At 50.7% G+C, this 16789-nt stretch overlaps 1 pseudogene; it reads left to right on the forward strand.

Annotated features, from left to right (window-relative positions):
* Positions 1-6018: 6018 nt before the first annotated feature.
* On the forward strand, positions 6019-12669 carry LOC120866678 (annotated as a pseudogene).
* Positions 12670-16789: the final 4120 nt, after the last annotated feature.

Here is a 16789-nt window from a genome sequence, read left to right on the forward strand (position 1 = left end):
CGAAGGAAACTCCAGACAGAGGATGCAGACACAAGGATGGGATTGCCCGAGGCTCGGGATGGGGTGGGGGGCTTCTTCCCTTTTCCTGGGACCGCCCAGTTTCCTGGCCTGCGAAGCCCCACCTGCAAACACCCCCCAAGCCCGCGCCGGCCCGGCCCGGCCGCCCTCTGCGTGCGCGGCGGGCTGGAGCCTTCGCGTTCCCCCTCGGAGCCGGAGGCCGCCGGACGACCGCCTTCCGGGCGTCTCAAAAGCGGAGCTATGGGCTTGGTCTCGTCGCGCGCTGGACGAACTGCTTTGCCGGGTGGGGGCCCTCGAAGGTGTGGGGTGAAGGGACGGGCCGGACCCAGGGTGCCTCCTGCCCGGAGGTCCCCCGAGGCGCTTCCCCCCAGCTCACCTCCCCCACTCCGTCTCCAAGGTCGAGGGCGGCGGCGGGCAGGATGTACCCACCGCCACCACCACCCCCCGCCCCGGAGAACTTTGCAAAGCTTCTCCCCCAGGGTCCTGCCCGCGAAGGCCCGGGTGCCAGACTCCTGGGGAGGCTTCCGGTCTGCTTTGTTTCAGTGGTGGGGACTGAGGAGGGCCCAGGAGTCAGCCCGACAGTCTCTCCCTTGGGTTTACAAGCCACCGAGGTTCTGGGTCAGGTTTGAATGAGGAGGAGGGAGTGTGAGGTCCAAGTTGATTTCGGTGGCGGGGTTGAAAGGTTGCTTCCAGCTGATGCTTAAGGTCCCCGGAGGAGCTCTGGTCCTCTCACTCCCAGAGATGACCTCCCTTCTTATTAACTAAGGGTCCACAGCTAGAAAGCCAGGACACACTTCACCAGCTTGTTGTGTGACCCCAGCCGGTGTCTTTTCCTGCACTCGGCCTCCAGCTCTTTCCCCTTCAACACAGTGTAACCCAGGAGAGGATTGAACCCTGGAAGTTTAGTAGTTCTTTCCATGTCCATCTACGGCTGAAGCTGCGAGGATAGGTATAAGGTCAAGCTCTGACTCGCTCTACCTGAATGTCCTCCAATGTCTAATGACCTTAGACAATGTGACTTCCTCCTCTGGGCCCCAAATCCTCCTCCCGAAAATTAGTGGTTTGGAGTAAAATCAAATTGGTCTGTGAGCGACCAGGTCATCTTGATCTGCCATTGCCAAGACTCCAATCCCCAGTCAAGGTCTATAGATAAAAGGCTGGGACTCCACTTCCATTTAAGTTTGAGGAACCTAAGCCTGGAGCATGGGCCGGGTCATCCACACAGGTTGTTGATGAGATTCCTGGGGGTGGGGGCAGGGCTGGTGGCCAGAATGAATTCACAATTAGGAAATCACATTCCAGGTCCTGAACACTTCCAGAACCGGCTGGTTCCAGCTGCTCCCAGCATCCTTGTGGGATGTGGTTCCTCCCCCGTCAAAGCCAGATTGCACCTTGGTACACGCTGCAGCAGAGGCGTAGCTTGATGGAGAGTGGTTTGGGCACCCAGCACCGCGGTTTATTCGCTGACTGTGACTTCTTCAAAAGAGACAAGGGTATACTCATTCAGGTACATACTCATGAGGACATTCAGGTACTCTTGTTTAAGGGTGCCTCCCAGACCAGGGATACCCAACGGGCTAATTCCTTAGCTGGAGGAAGGCTTGGGGTGGGGGGTAGGGAGCAGTCAAAGCACCTTTGTGTATGGGCTTTCACTGAAAGTGAAGTGTTAGTCACTCAGTCCTGTCTGACTCTTTGCAACCCCATGGACTGTAGCCCACCAGGACAGAATTCCTCGGTCCATGGAATTCTCCAGGCAAGAATATTGCAAGTGGGCTGCCATTCCCTTCTCCAGGGGATCTTCCCAATCCAGGAATCAGACCCAGGTCTCCTGCACTGCAGGTGGATTCTTTGCCATCTGAGGCACCAGGGAAGCCCCCTTTTCTTTTTACTATTTTTTTTCATTGGCAGGGTGTTCATGATGAATCCCCATTTCACAGCCGATGACAGTGAGGTTCAGGGAGGTGAAGTGACGTGCCCCCAAGCCATCCAGTAAATAAAGGAAGAGTTCTTTCACAATCCCACAGGCCTGCTCCTTGGAAATGTTAGCTGATGAAGTGATGATGGGTGAGAGTCAGCCTCGCGGCTGGGAAAGGGCAAAGGGGCCGGGTGCCCTCTTTGGCCCACCAGGCCACGTGTCCATGGGAGAAGCAGCCTGGCTCGGAGCCCAAGACCAGGACATCAGGGGAAGGGTGGCCACCCTGCTTCATGTCAGCCCAGCAGAGGGCCTCCCCCCCTCCAAGGGGCAGTGACTTCCTCTGGGTAAAACCGTAGCAGAGGTTACGTCACCCAGCGAGTGCTAAGCTCAGGCACATTTGCTTTCTTCATTTCCATCCCCTAGAGAACAAGGTATCCTTTGGCCCCTCCACACCTTCTCAGCCCGAGGGGAGGAGCTGTGGAAAACTCACCGTGTGCCCATGCTGGGCATGCCTTTTCTTATTTCATTCTCAGCTGGGCAGTAGATATGCTCATCCGCATTTTACAGAGGAGAAGACCAAGGCTTAGACCTGCCCAAGGTTACAGAGCTGCTAAGAAGCAAGTCTCAGGTTCATTCTCAGCTGGGCAGTGGATATGCTCATCCGCATTTTACAGAGGCAAAAACCAAGGCTTAGACCTGCCCAAGGTTACAGAGCTGCTAAGAAGCAAGTCTCAGGTCGTGGCATGGTCTGTCCGACCCCAAGCCTGGGCTCCTTCCTGGAGCCCTGAGAGTTCCTGCCCATCCCACTGGGCACTCAGTCCAGGCCACCCCCCTTCTAATTTAGCCTTGCCCCACTTTGGTGCAGTGATAAAGCATCCACCAGGCACTGCAGAAGATGCAGTAGACGTGGGTTCGATCCCTGGGTCGGGAAGATCCCCTGGAGAAAGAAATGGCAACCCACTCCAGTATTCTTGCCTGGAGAATTTCCGTGGACAGAGGAAATGGGTAGGCTGCAGTCCATGGGGCCACATGTAGTCAGACACAACTGAGCATGCGCACTCTGTTATACTCACTTTGGGTCTTATTTCCTCCTTGGAAGGGCTGTCCACCCTCCCAGCTTTGGCTTCCCACAACACTGACATGACTGTGTCTCCTACAGTTCTGACTTTTGTACTGATAGATCAACTTCTGAGAAACTCTTTAGATCGTAGCAAGTCACCCAGTTGGTCACCCTGCCACTCACACACCAACACACACATGTATGCACGTACATGGAGACCCAGATGTAACATGCTAACCCCCCCCCACGGACACACAAATGTGTATATATATGGACAGTCCTACATACACAGGCATGCATTTAACAACCACACACAAACCCATATAGACCTGCACACACACAGAGATGCACAGAGACATACAGAGAAACACACTTAGACACACAAATGCCCACACACACACAGACACACTTACAGACATATACCTTTACTTACCACACAGACATTTGTGCATGCAAACACATAGACAAGCCTACACCCCCTTGGTGGGGGTGATTTTCCATGGAGAAGGCAGCTCCAGCCTCTCTGAAGTTCTGAGGTTCTCCCCCTGCCCCCCTTTGCTGGGTCCAAGCCCTTTCCCACTCCACCTTTTGGCCTTGCCACATTTCCTCTGGGAAGGGACACATTTGCTTAGGGTCTCTGTTTCCTAGGAGCTTCCCTGGTGGCTCAGATGGTAAAGAATGCAGGAGACCCAGGTTCTATCCCTGGGTCTGGAAGATCCCCTGGAGAAGGAAATGGCAACCTACTCCAGTATTCTTGCCTGGAGAATTTTCATGAACAGAGGAGCCTGGTGAACTGCGGTCAGTGGGGCTGCAAAGAGTTGGGCATGACTGAGTGGCTAACACTTCTTATGAGGTCATTTGCTTCTCCAAGGCAGTGCTGGTGTCTGCTTTGCTTATTTCTGGGTCTCCAGACCTAAAACTGCTTGACACGTGGAAGCAGTGCAAGAAACATTTGCTGAGTGAGTGACTGAATAAGCGAATGAATGGCATGCCCGCTCCAGAAGCCCTTACCTGATCCTTTCAGGCTGTGTGTGCCCGGCCCTGGACCAGTAGCTGCAGTTCACTTGGAGTCGACTAAAGACAGTTCCTCCTCTCTCTTCTGAGGAACTGAGGCCTGGGGGAGGGCAGGTATCTTGCCTGAGGACTTGCCTCTTCAGGAGAAGCCTCCAGGCTGCTGTATGGTCTGAACGTTTGTGTCCCCTTAAAATCCATGTTGAAACTTAACCCCCAAAGTGATGGTATTAGGAGGAGGAAACTCTGGGAGCTGCTTAGGTTGTAAGGATCAGGTTCTCTTGAATGGGATTGGTGCTGTCATAAAAGATACCCCATAAATTATATCTCAATAAGGTTTAAAAAAAAAAAGAAAAGAAAGAGACTCTCTCCTCTGCATCTGCGACCCAGAAGAAAGTCCTCATCGGAGCATGCTGGCACCTGGATTTCAGACTTCCAGCCTCCAGGACTGGGAGAAAGAAATGTCTGTTGTTTACAAGGAACCCAGCCTGGAATTTTGTTACAGTAGCCTGAATGGACTATGTTCGGCCCTCCCAGCCCTCGCACCCTGCTCTCCAGCCACACTGGGTGACTCTCTTCCCCAGGGGCTCTGGGGCTCTCTGGCCTCTGGGTCTTTGCTGCCTCTGAACCTCTGCCTTGAGCCAAAAACGTCCCCCATGGCCCGACTCCAGGGCAAGCCCCTCCGCCCAGGACCAGTGGGACTCTCCCAGCATGTCTGCCCACTGATCTTTCCTGCCTGCAGGACCTTCTTGAAATACAGACCAGATAAGGTCACTTGACGCCCTCCAAAGTCTATCTGTGCTCTTGGGGTCAAGCCTGGGAGAGGGGCTTATATGAGTCCTGCCTACGCGCCCCCCACCCCAGCCCACCTCTCCCCAGCCCCACCCCGCTCACCTCCACCCCGCTGTCCAGCTACCCAGGTCTGGGGTAACCCTTCTGACCTTGCCTCAGAGACTTCTCACACTCATGCCCTGCCCTCTGCCTGGAATCACTTCCTTCTCCAAGAACCTTCCCTTCAGCCTTCTCCCTTCTGGGTGGGTGTCACTCACATCATTTTATAGTTGGACGTGAGTCTGAGCAAGCCCTGCGAGTCAGTGTTGGACAGGGAGGCCTGGCATGCTGCGGTCCACGGGGTCGCAGAGAGTCGGACACGACTGAGTGACTGAACTGAACTGATTCAATGAACCTGTAATGTGGGCAAATTAGTTTACTCCTCCCCATCGATTCTTCAAACTGGAGGTTATAGTATTTAGCTCCCGGGGTTGTTTGAGGCTGAACTGAGGGGCTGTTTAGAGCAGCACCTGGTGCAGTGAACGCTGATTCCCTGCCCCTCCTGGGGAGGACTTGCCCCTTTGGAGGAGCTTAAGGATGGGACCTGGGGGCCATCTGGGGGCAGGGCAAATTCTTCCCCGGCCTGGGCAGCAGCCAGGGCTGAGCCCACCAGAGCTGGGTGACCCCTTCTACCCTGGAGACCAGCTCGGGCCACTGAGACCCTACCGTCTGGGGTGACAGACCACCAAGTCCCTGAGCCAGGGGTACCTGTCCTAGACTTGGATGTCAGGCTAGGGGATGGGGGTAGGGGGCTGGCTGTTGGAGGGTCTGTGGCTGAGCACAGAGCCCCGACATTTGACCAGGCTGCTACAGAGAAATCAGGAGGGCAGTGAAGCCCACTGGTGCCAGCTGGTGGGGCCTCCTCTGCCTCCTAAGAGGCCCTTTCTCCTGGGCCTCTCTCACCCCAGGCCCAGACAGGGGGTGTTTGTTGCTGGAGAGTGGGTCGCTGCTGACCTGCCTGTACCTGTCTCACTGAGCTGCGTGGTCTGTGCGGCAGTACCCTCCTCTCACCACTAGGTGGGGATCTAGAGTCATCCCGGCTTGGAGTCTGGGACCTGGAACCTCGTCCCTTCAGCTCCAGGCCGGTTTCAGGACAGGGGTTTCCAGCCGACCTCTAGGGTGGGGGTCCGGGCCTGCCCTCTGTGCCGCCGTCCTGATTTCTGGCTAGTCCTGCTGCCAGGCGATGACGCTGAGGGACGTGAATATGAGCAAGGACCTTGTGCAGCCACAGAGACCTCAGCTGAATTCCCAGCCGCACCTCCAGCTCTGTGGCTTTGACCCCTTGAAGCCTCAAGTGTCGGGGTCTCTGACATAGACTCGTCTGAGAATCCTGCAAAGGACGAGAGGAAACGGGGCCACCCTGACGGCGTGCACGGTGACCTCGGGGCTTGCTAAGTTGCTTCAGTTGTGTCTGAGTCTCTGCGGCCTCGTGTCCTTGCACTTCGACCTCCAAACACCCAGGGTTGTCCAGCCCGCACCCCCTCCCCATCTTTCTGGACAGTGCCTTGTTTTCCAAGCCCTTCCCGCTTCTCCAGATCACTGGTGGAAACTTATTTTTCCCAGGGCTCCCCTGCTGGCAGCTCCCATCAGCACCCGGGGAGCAGACCCTGACCTGGGCCCCAGGGCGTCGGTTCAGAGGCTCAGAAGTTCCTGCCCCCCTCACACAAAGGCATGGTCTCCTCTCACTCCATCAAGCCCCGGGCCAGGGCTGAGGGCTCATTTCCCTTTTCCCCCAATGATGGGCAGGAAAAATGAGGTTCAGGGGGCCCAGCGCAGGTTCCACAAGGGGGAAGAAGTGAAGGACTAGTCCAATAAGGCAGATCGTGGAGCTTGGGAGGGTTCCTTTCACATCAGCGGTCTTTTCCTGGGATCAGGTGGCCCTTCTTCCCCAGAGCTCCTCCGTCTGTCCCCTGGAGTGGGAGTGACTGAGTGAGAATCCTCAGCTGTGGAGAAATCGGAACTAACCAGGTCCACAGAGAGCTGTGGTCCCTGGTTCTCACCATTTGAGGATCCAGAGGTCTCTTCCCCACAGGGAAAAGACGGGGGCCACAACGGGGTTAATTAGTCTCACTTTTATGTCACTTCAAGTACACACTGAGTGATTTTTTAAAAAATAATTTTATTTATTTATTTTTGACTGTGCTAGATCGCTGTTGCTGCGGGGGCTCTTCTCTGGCTGCACTGAGTAGGAGCTACTCTCTGGTTGTGGGGCACAGGCTTCTCACTGCAGTGGCTTCTCTGGTTGCAGAGTGCAGGCTCTAGGATGCATGGGCTCGGTCGTGGCTCCCGGGCTCTAGAGCACAGACTCAGAAGTTGCAGTCCAAGGGCTCAGCTGCCCCTTGAAACGTGGGATCTTCCCGGACCGGGGATCGAACCTGTGTCTCCTGAATTGGCAGGCGGGTTCTTTACCACTGAGCCAGCTCCCCGAGCCCCTGAGCAACTTCTACACTGCTGTGTTCCAGACATCATTCTCCCTCTCTCAGAGGCACTGGTCTCCTTATTTCTTAATGTCTTTTAAAAAATTTGAGATTAAAATTTGCATGCTATAAAATTTATCCTTTTAAAGTATATGATTCAGTGATTTTAGTACATGCACAATGTTGTGCCATCATCACCACTATCCAAATCCAGAACATTTTCTTCAACCCCAGAAGAAATCCTGACCCATTAGCAGTCATTACCCCTGACCCCAGCCCTTGGCACCCACTGAGCTCCTTTGTGTCCCTATGGATTTGCTTAGTCTGGACATTTTATATAAATGTAATCATACAACATTTGTTTTCTGGTGACTTAGTTTCTTTTATTTATAATATTTTCAAGGCTTATCCATGTTGTCCTTTGCAGGGATCAGCACTCTATTCCTTTTTAAGTCTGAATAATATTCCATTGCATGGATATACCACATTTTCTTTATCCATTCGTCCATTGATAGACATTTGGGTTGCTTCCACTTGTTGGCTATTATGAATAATACTGCTGCGGACATCATATACACGTCTTTGGGTAGACACATGTTCTCATTTCTCTTGGGTCTATGGCAAGGAGTGGACTTGACTGGTTCAACGGATAACTTTAACTTTTGGAGGAACTGCTAAAATGTTTTCCACCATGGCTGCACCATTTTCCATTCCCATCAGCAATTCTTTGCCATTTCTTGAACATGCCAGGCACATTCCTCTTCTCTTCCCAATGTCTCTCTTGAGACTGTCCTTGGTCGACCTTTGTAAAAATAGTCACCCACCTTCATCCTCCCCACTCTCTCCCTCCCTTCCTCTGTTTGTTGTCATTTTTAACATCATACACGCTATGAATTTTTAAACTTGTTTTATTGACTGTCTCCCCTCACTAGAACGTAAGCTTCATTTTGCTCATGGTTGTCGCGTTGTTCCTAGCACAATGCCGGGCACGCAGCATCTGCTCAGTGTTTGTCGAGTGACACCCAGATAAAGAGACGGAGGGCGCTGTGCTGGGCACCCAGGGCAGAATGTGGTGGGGGCTGGGGAGTGGGGGCTGGGGGGTGGGTGCGCCCCGAGTATCACCAAGGCCCTGTGCACTTCTCCACCTGTCAAACCTGCAGTGAGGGCTCTGCCCAGAGTACTCAAGCTCTCACCCTCACCCTCCAGTGGCAGCCCACCCTCCAAACCGGCAGGAGGCCATGCAGTCATTGAGACTGGCCCACCTACCAGATAGCACATGGCTTATGGGCACGGTTTACTCAGAGGATTTGAGAGGTGGCGGTTGGAGAGGGCATTTGAGCGTGACATCAGTATCTACCCTCCATCGGCCTTATCTGTCCCCCTCCGGGGAGACACCAGATGTGAGAGCTGCTTAACAGGCAAGGAAGCCAGCCTTTCCCACGCGGGAGCCAGGCATGGACGGTCCCAGCCGCAGAGCCAACCCACTGGGACTTTTACGGCCTCACCTCAGCCGGCCTCTGGGCGTGTCAGTCAGGAATCCTTCGCTGGCAAGGGACGGAAATCCAGCTGAAGCTGAAGAAAAAGAGCAGTTTGTTGGCTCGTGTAGTACCTGGAAGAACAGGCGAGGGGGCAGCCCGCCTTTGGAACACGGGTGGCCGGGCGCACGGCCGTCCCCGGCTCTCACACTCTTGGCCTCTTCTGTCATTTCTTCTCTTTGGGTTGGGTTGGTGTCATTTTCTCCCACCGCAGACTGGCTTCTTTGTGGGACAGGGAGCTTGGCTGTGGGCAACTATGGTTATAGAAATCCAGTTTTGTGGCCCAAGGGGAGAGGAAATTGCCCCCTGTGCCCCTCAGAACAAGCCAAGGAAATGCTGATTGGCACCGTGGGAATCACATACTCACTTGTCTCAAACACACCATTCCCATCTGCCACTGTTATCCATTATGGTTACAGCTTGCTGGGCTCTCCCAAAATGCCTGCCTAAGTGCCAGGTACTTGGCAGTATTTCTCCGAATCCGCACAACTGCTCTGCAGAAAGCTCTTTGGATTCCTGCTGACAGAAGCCCAACTCAAATTAGCTCAAGCCAAACCTGGAATTTATTACTTACATAATTGGTAAAAGCAGGAGTGGACTTCAGGCATAGCTGGATCCAGGGAGTCAGATTAGTCCAGGATGTCTCTCATTAGCTCCGGGTCTTAAGCTGACTCTCTTCTGTACTGGCTCCACTCTCAGGCACATTCTCCCCACAAAACAGGAAAGACGCCCAAAGCACTCGAGGCTCAGGTGGCTTCTACAGCACTCCATCCCAGGGGAAGAGAGAGGCCTGGCTCTCTGTGTGTCGAGCAGATCACTTGCGGAGACTCTGACTGGTTCCTCTGAGGGTTCCGTATCTACTTAGTGGACAAGGGGAAGGCAACCATAATTGGCCAGATCTGCAAGCAAGAGGATGAGGCTGTGGGAGTTGGTGCCCCAGAACTGTTTGGGGGCAGACAGTATGCGTATGGTCAGTTATAGTCAGTATTATTCTCCCACTGTACAGATTAGGAAACTGGGTCTTGGAGAGATAAAGTAACTTGCCAGCACCATATAACTAGAGCCCCACCTGGGACCTATGTCTGTCTGCCCTTCTCAGAATATCACTTTGCCTTCCCTTTTAAAAAATATTTGTTTATTTATTTAGCTGCATCAAGTCTTAGGTACAGCACACAGGATCTTAGTTGCAGCTTGTGGGATCTTTAGTGGCGCCACACGTGGGATTTAGTTTGTTTCCTGACCAGGGATGGGACACAGGCCCCTGTAGTGGGAGTGCAGAGTCTTAGCCCCTGGATCGCCAGGGAAATTCTTCCCTCTGCCTCCTTTTGTTTATTTATTTTTCTTCTTTTTTCTTTTTGTTACTCTGCCTCCTTCTAGAGTGACATTGAAATATCACTTGAAGTAGATTCCTCTTGGCAACCATGTCATTCCCAGCATTTCTTGCAACACCTGTCACAGAAAAGAGGCTCTGGGAGGAGAAGGGGGCCACACTCTCAGACAGGATCTTTTATAAACCCTGCTGCATGACTGAAAGGGTCTCTGGGGTCATTGACTCCTGTTGCCATACTGAATCAGTCATCCATCACCTGGGCCCTGTTTGGACACTGTCCATGATGCGGAGCTCATCACCTCCCGAGGTAGCAGCTTGTTACAGATTTGAACTGATCTAACAGTTAAAAACTTTACCAATGGTTAGAAACAAGATAGCCTTGACTAGCTCCAGATCATTTGTTCATCTTCATTCATCTGTAGGGGAAGCTTTTGTTTTATAGGCAGAAGAAGAGAGAGAAAGTTTGGGTAGGGTGGGCCATCCAAATATTTGAAAGTTACCATACAACCCCTTCCCAGGTGGCGCTAGTGATAAAGAATCTGCCTGTCTATGCAGGAGATGTAAGAGAGGCAGGTTTGATCCCTGGGTCAGGAAGATCCCCTGGAGTAGGAAATGGCAACCCACTCCAGTATTCTTGCCTGGGAAAGCCCAGGGTCAGAGGAGCCTGGTGGCCTACAGTCCATACAGTCACAAAGAGTCACACATGACTGAGTGACTGAACACACACACACACACACACACAACCGCTTTCTCTAACTCTACCTGGTCATCTCCCAAGTTTCCTCAACTGAGGACTGTTCACGGTATATATTATCCTGTCCCTAGAGACAGTATCTGTGGTCTCAAGAGTCCTCTAGAAAAATGTGGGCCTGAGTGGGTGGAACACAGGCCTCAGGGCCCTCTCTCCTCTTGCACTGGTTTAAACAGAGTCCACAGTTACTTGGGGCTTCCTTGCTGACTCAGTGGTAAAGAATCTGCCTGCAATGGAGGAGACACAGTTTTGATCCCTGAGTAGGGTAGACCCCTGGAAAAGGAAATGGCAACTCACTCCAGTATCCTTGCCTGGAAAATCCCATGGACAGAGGAACCTGGTGGGCTACAGTCCATGGGATCACAAAGAGTCAGACACAACTGAGTGACTAAACAACAACAAAAATGTCACTCATTCTTTGGCTGCCACGGAGCAGTATTGGCTCAAGTTGCTTCTATGCCAGATCCCTTCTCCACTCTCCACTATGGACAGGTGACACTGAATTTTTTTTTTAATATCAAAAGTGATGGGTCAACAGTAGTTTTTTCAGAAATGGAGAAATCCATCCTAAAATTCATGTAGAATGTCAAGCAACCCTAAATAGTCCCCTCCCCAAAAAAAATTTTTTAAAGAAGAGCAAAGTTTCAGGTTTCCAATTTCGAATTATAATACAAACCTACAGTAATCAAAACAGTGTGGTATTGACATATAGACATATAGACTAAAGGAATAGATTGAGAGCCAAGAAATAGACCCTCAAATTTATGGTCAATTGATTTTCCATGAAGGAGCTAAAGCCATTCAATGGGGAAAAGACAGTTTTTTCAAAAAATGGTGCTAGGAAAAGTGGATATTCACATGCAAAAGGATGGACTTAGACTCTTACTTTATATCATATACAAACTCAAAAACGGATGAAAGACCTAGGTTTAAAAGCTAAAACTATCATAGACGAAATTATACAGGAAAATATTCATGACTCTAGGCTTAGCAATGGTTTCTTAAACGTGATACCAAAAGCACAAGTGACAGGAAAAAAAAAATAGATAAGCTTCACAAAATTAAGTATCTCTGTACCTCAAAAAACATTATCAAGAGAGTGAAAGAACAGCAAACAGAATGGAAAAAATATTTTCCCACTGGGAAAACTCCCTGAGGGGGCAGCCCCCTGCAAGGCCAGTGAGCTGTGGCTGCAGGCACCTCCAGAGTCTGACTCCCTGCTGCCCTGCGCATCAGTGTGAGCTCTACAGTGTGAGCTGTGCTCTGGCTGCTGGTACCTTCCCATAGTAACCGAGAGCTCTTCTCATAGCAACTGATGGTCCAGAAAATCCTCAGTGTTCTTTTGGTGCCCTACAGAAACGCTCAGGAACAAAACGTCAGCAGCGTGCGAGAGTTCACGTGTCACCATGGCGAGCAGGAGTGTGGCTTAGCAAGGTGGAGGCCTGCTGGTTGGACCAGCTGGAGAACTCAGTCTTCCTGATCATTGTCTGCATGGAGAAAATGGATGACATGGAGAAAAATCTGAAGCTGTGTCACCTGCAGATCTAAGCTCCCAAGGTGTCCCCAGACTCCATGATGGAATGTGCAACGGGACATGGTGGCAGGCAGCTTTTATACACCGAAGCCCAGCTCACAGATGCTCTGCAGCCTCCCCACGAATACACGCCCTAGGTTTCTGACAAGGGGAAATCCATGAAGGAGAAGGACCAGCTAGCTCTTCATCTGCCGGTTGTATGTGGATGAGATGTTGGATGTCTGCCAACTCATACCCAGCTCTCCCAAGGATGCCTGCTTCAAGTGATGGCTGGTGCCCTGGGAGGGAGCTGATGCAAGAACAAGATCTCACCTGCCCCTAGTTTTCTGATCCTTGACTCAGCAGCCACTGCTTATCATCCAGGTAGTTTCTACATATTCCATGAAACCCACACACAAAACTCTGCCCTGCCTGAGATCAAGAATCGTGCCCCACTGTGAATGGTGCTACATTAAAAAGAGTTTAATAGACACTTCCAGCTGTTGTAATTTTTTAAAAATGACAAATTTATGTTTATGTATATTTTTTTACTCCAGTAGAAAAAGGTGCGCCAGCATGTTGCAAATTCATAAAATACCTTTGATTTGAATTTTTTAAAGGTTCCTCTCCTTTTGAGTGGAATTAAGTGAAGCACTGCCTGAATTTCAGCCCCCATTTAGTTTCTCAGCTCAGAGAATTCACTTGGGTAGTCAACAACCTACACAGCCATACATGGCAATCGTGTGCTGGATTTCATATCTATGTCTCCTTCTGATTGGTCAAAATCATGTTTGGTCCTCACTCTGTTATCTGATGTATTTGCCATCTCCTCCAGTTTGTGACACCTACCAAGCTGATGCTATGTCATTTTCCATATCATTGAGTAAAAAGTCAAACTGGGTGGACTCCTGTGGCTCCTTGGTGGAGACTTCCTGCCAGATTTGTACTGACCTGTTAATTAGCACTCTTTGACTATCCAACTGCTTGCTGTTGGTCCTACTTGTGCCTCTGGATTGAAGACACACTGTCATGTTTTACCAGCCTCCTTTCTCACTGGTCTTTTCATTTGTCCTCAAAGATTTCATGAGAACTAGATGAAAGTCTTTACTAAACTCTGGAGAGAGGCTATTTCATTCATCTGCCAGTCTAGATGTCCTATTACAAAAGAACTTCAGCCTGCTCGAATCTTTGAAGGGGGTAGGATACTGCAGGGCGTTGTTTCCAAACTTGCATCAGAATCACCTAGAGGGTGACGGCTGGGCTCTTCCCAAAGAACATCAGATTCTGGATAGAGCCCCGGCATTTTCATGTCTGGTAAATTCCTAGGTGATGCCAAGGCCACTGGTCCAGGGACCACATTTTGAGAACCACTGATGTATGGGGGGATAAGGGCAAATGTTCTAGAGTCAAGTAGACCTTAACCTGTTTGAACCTCAATTTCTTTGAAATAGAGATAATAATCTTACCTAACAGGGTAACTGTGGGTTAAAAAGGTAATGTATAAGAAGACCTTGCCGGAATTTCCCTGGTGGTCCAGTGGTTAAGAATCTGCCTTGCCATGCAGGGGATGCGGGTTCAATCCCTGGTCAGGGAACTAAGATCCCACATGCTGTAGAGGAACTAAGCCTGTGTTCTGCAGTCGCTGAGCCCATGTACCACCACTAGAGAGCCGGTGCGCCACAAGGAAAGATCCTGCATGATGCAACAAAGACCCTACCTGTGGCAGCTCAGACCTGACACAGTCATATAAATAAGTAACACCTAGCTGCCTAGCACCTAAGTGATAGTGACATTTATATTAACATGCCTGGTAATGGATCTGTGCTGAGTGCTTTTCTAAACTGCTCAACCCCACACTGGAGCTGGAGATGGTCAGTTACTGGCCTCAGCATTTCCTGGGTTGGTTTGGGCAATGGGTAGGTTTCAAAACTGATGACCTGAAGACAGTAGATTGATTATCTGAGGAAGAATGGGGAGCAGAGAATACAGAAAGGAGGACTGGCTAAACAGGGAGAGGCCCCCTCTGCCCCCTTTGCCTCTGGGCTTGTCATTGGTGGTACTGTCAAGGTTTTGCTTTCCATAGAGCCTGTTCCTAAATGCCAGGCCAAGAAAGTGGCTGCCTGGCCCACCCAGATTCCCAGGCAGCGCAAACCTCTTCCCCAGTTGGAAGAGATGCCTGAGGCAGCACTCAGCTGCTGACCAGCCTCACCCTGAGCACCCTCATTCTTAACCTCTCTGGGTCTCCTGCCCCACTCTTGAGCTGCATGTTTCAAAACCATCATGTTGCCTTAGCTTCTCTTCCCAGATTGTGTGTGGGTCTCTGCCTGGCCCTTCTGACTCAGTGGTGGCTCCCAGGCTCAAGGGTTAAAAGCACTCGTGGGCAAAGCCAGCTGGCAGGAGATTCACTCACCACCTCTGTCCCCTTCCCAAGGGGAAGGATCTCCCCCACCTCAACTCCCCCAAGCCCTGAAAGGAGAAAGATGTCCAAGACCTCCAAGAACTTTAGGGGGACACCTGCTGCATCACCTGTAAAGTGCTGCAGTGACTCTGGGGCTGGACAGACTATCTGTCTGCCATGCAGCTGTGAGCATGCTAATCAAGTGCCTGGTACCACCCGTGGCTTCCTCCTTCATCGGGCTGCAGCCAGTGACCTCACGTGCCTCAGAGCGGCCAGGGGCATTAAATGTGAGAATCTGCGTCTAGTGTTCAGGACAGATCTTAGCATGTAGGAAACTCTTAATAATATTGACTTTAATGGGCTTTCCTTGTGGCTCAGACGGTAAAGAATCCACCTGCAATGCGGGAGACGTGGGTTCAATCCCGGGGTTGGGAAGATCCCCTGGAGGAGGGAAAAGCTACCCACTCCAGTATTCTGGCCTGGAGAATTCCATGGACCATATAGTCCATGGGGTCACAAAGGGTCAGACACCACTGAGTGACTTTCACTTTCATTTTATTACTATTATTTCATTTAGCTTCTGGGCCAGAGTTTTTTAAACTCCTGGTAGTTCACCATTTGCAGTGGGTTAAATTGTGCCCTGGGAAAGAGATGACCAAATCTTATCCCCCAGTACCTGTGAAGGTGAACTTACTTGGATAGGGTCTCTGCAGATGCAATCAGTTCGGGATATCAAGATGACATCATCCTGGATTTAGGGCAGGTCCTAAAGGAAGGAGGCGTGGAAGGGAAGGGGAGGGAGGAAGCAGGAAGGATCTCCCTTAGAACCTCCAGAGGGAGTGTGGTCCCACACAACCGTGATTCCAAACTCCGATCTGTAGAACCATGAGAGAATCCATGTCTTTTGTTTGAGCCACCAAGTTTGTGCTACACGAATATACTTTTTTTTCTGATTGTCCAGAAACCTTACGCAGACTCACTGTCCCCAAAGGGGTCTGTCCACATTTCTGTCTCCTCCCAGTGGAAACTCTCATCTCTTAGAGAGATTTATCTTGGTGTTAAGTGGGAAAAAAATATGATAATTTAATTTAAAAGTCTTTCCCTCAGAGCCATTAAAAAATGTTCCCTCGCACACCTGCATTCCAAATGAAGCCTTCTTGGTGGACTGTGGTCTGAAGACCTTTGAGGCCCTCTTGGCCTCCTTTGCTGGGCTGGCCCCCTTCCACAGAGGGCACTTCTGCCACGGTGCTGACCACACTGAAAGGTCATAAGAGCCCTCTTTGTCCTGGCTGTCTTAGCCTGTAGTTCAGGCTTGGCACATCATCATCCTCATAAATGTTTATTGACTTAACAGATGAGGGAGGGCTTTTTCTTGTCTCCCTACTCCTGGCTACCTCTACCTCAGTCCTAGAAAATTCCATGAGAAATGAAAACGTATTTCCACACAAAGACTTGTACATGAACGTTTATGGATGTTTTATTTACAACAGCCAAATCTGGAAGCAATCTAAATGCCCGTCACCAGGTGACTGAATAAACAAATTGTGGTAATATCCATACAAAGGAACACTACTCACCAATAAAGGTGATACATTTACCCACCAGTATGGATGAATCTAAAATCATTAAATTTTAGAGAGAAGCCAGACACAAAAGACTACATATGGTGTGATTCTGTTTACATGTAATTACAGAGAGTGCTGACAAAAGTCCATCTAGTCAAAGCTATGGTTTTTCCAGTGGTCATGTATGGATGTGAGAGTTGGACTATAAAGAAAGCAGAGCACCGAAGAATGGATGCTTTTGAACTGTGGTGTTGGAGAAGACTCTTGACAGTCCCTTGGACAACAAGGGGATCCAGCCAGTCCATCCTGGAGGAAATCAGTCCTGAATATTCATTGGAAGGACTGATGCTGAATTGGAAACACCAATCCTTTGGCCACCTCATGCAAAGAACTGACTCATTGGAAAAGACCCTGATGCTGGGAAAGATTGAAGGCAGGAGGAGAA

Source organism: Oryx dammah, unplaced genomic scaffold (genome assembly GCF_014754425.2).
Source record: "Oryx dammah isolate SB20612 unplaced genomic scaffold, SCBI_Odam_1.1 HiC_scaffold_8, whole genome shotgun sequence".
Lineage (NCBI taxonomy): Eukaryota > Metazoa > Chordata > Mammalia > Artiodactyla > Bovidae > Oryx > Oryx dammah.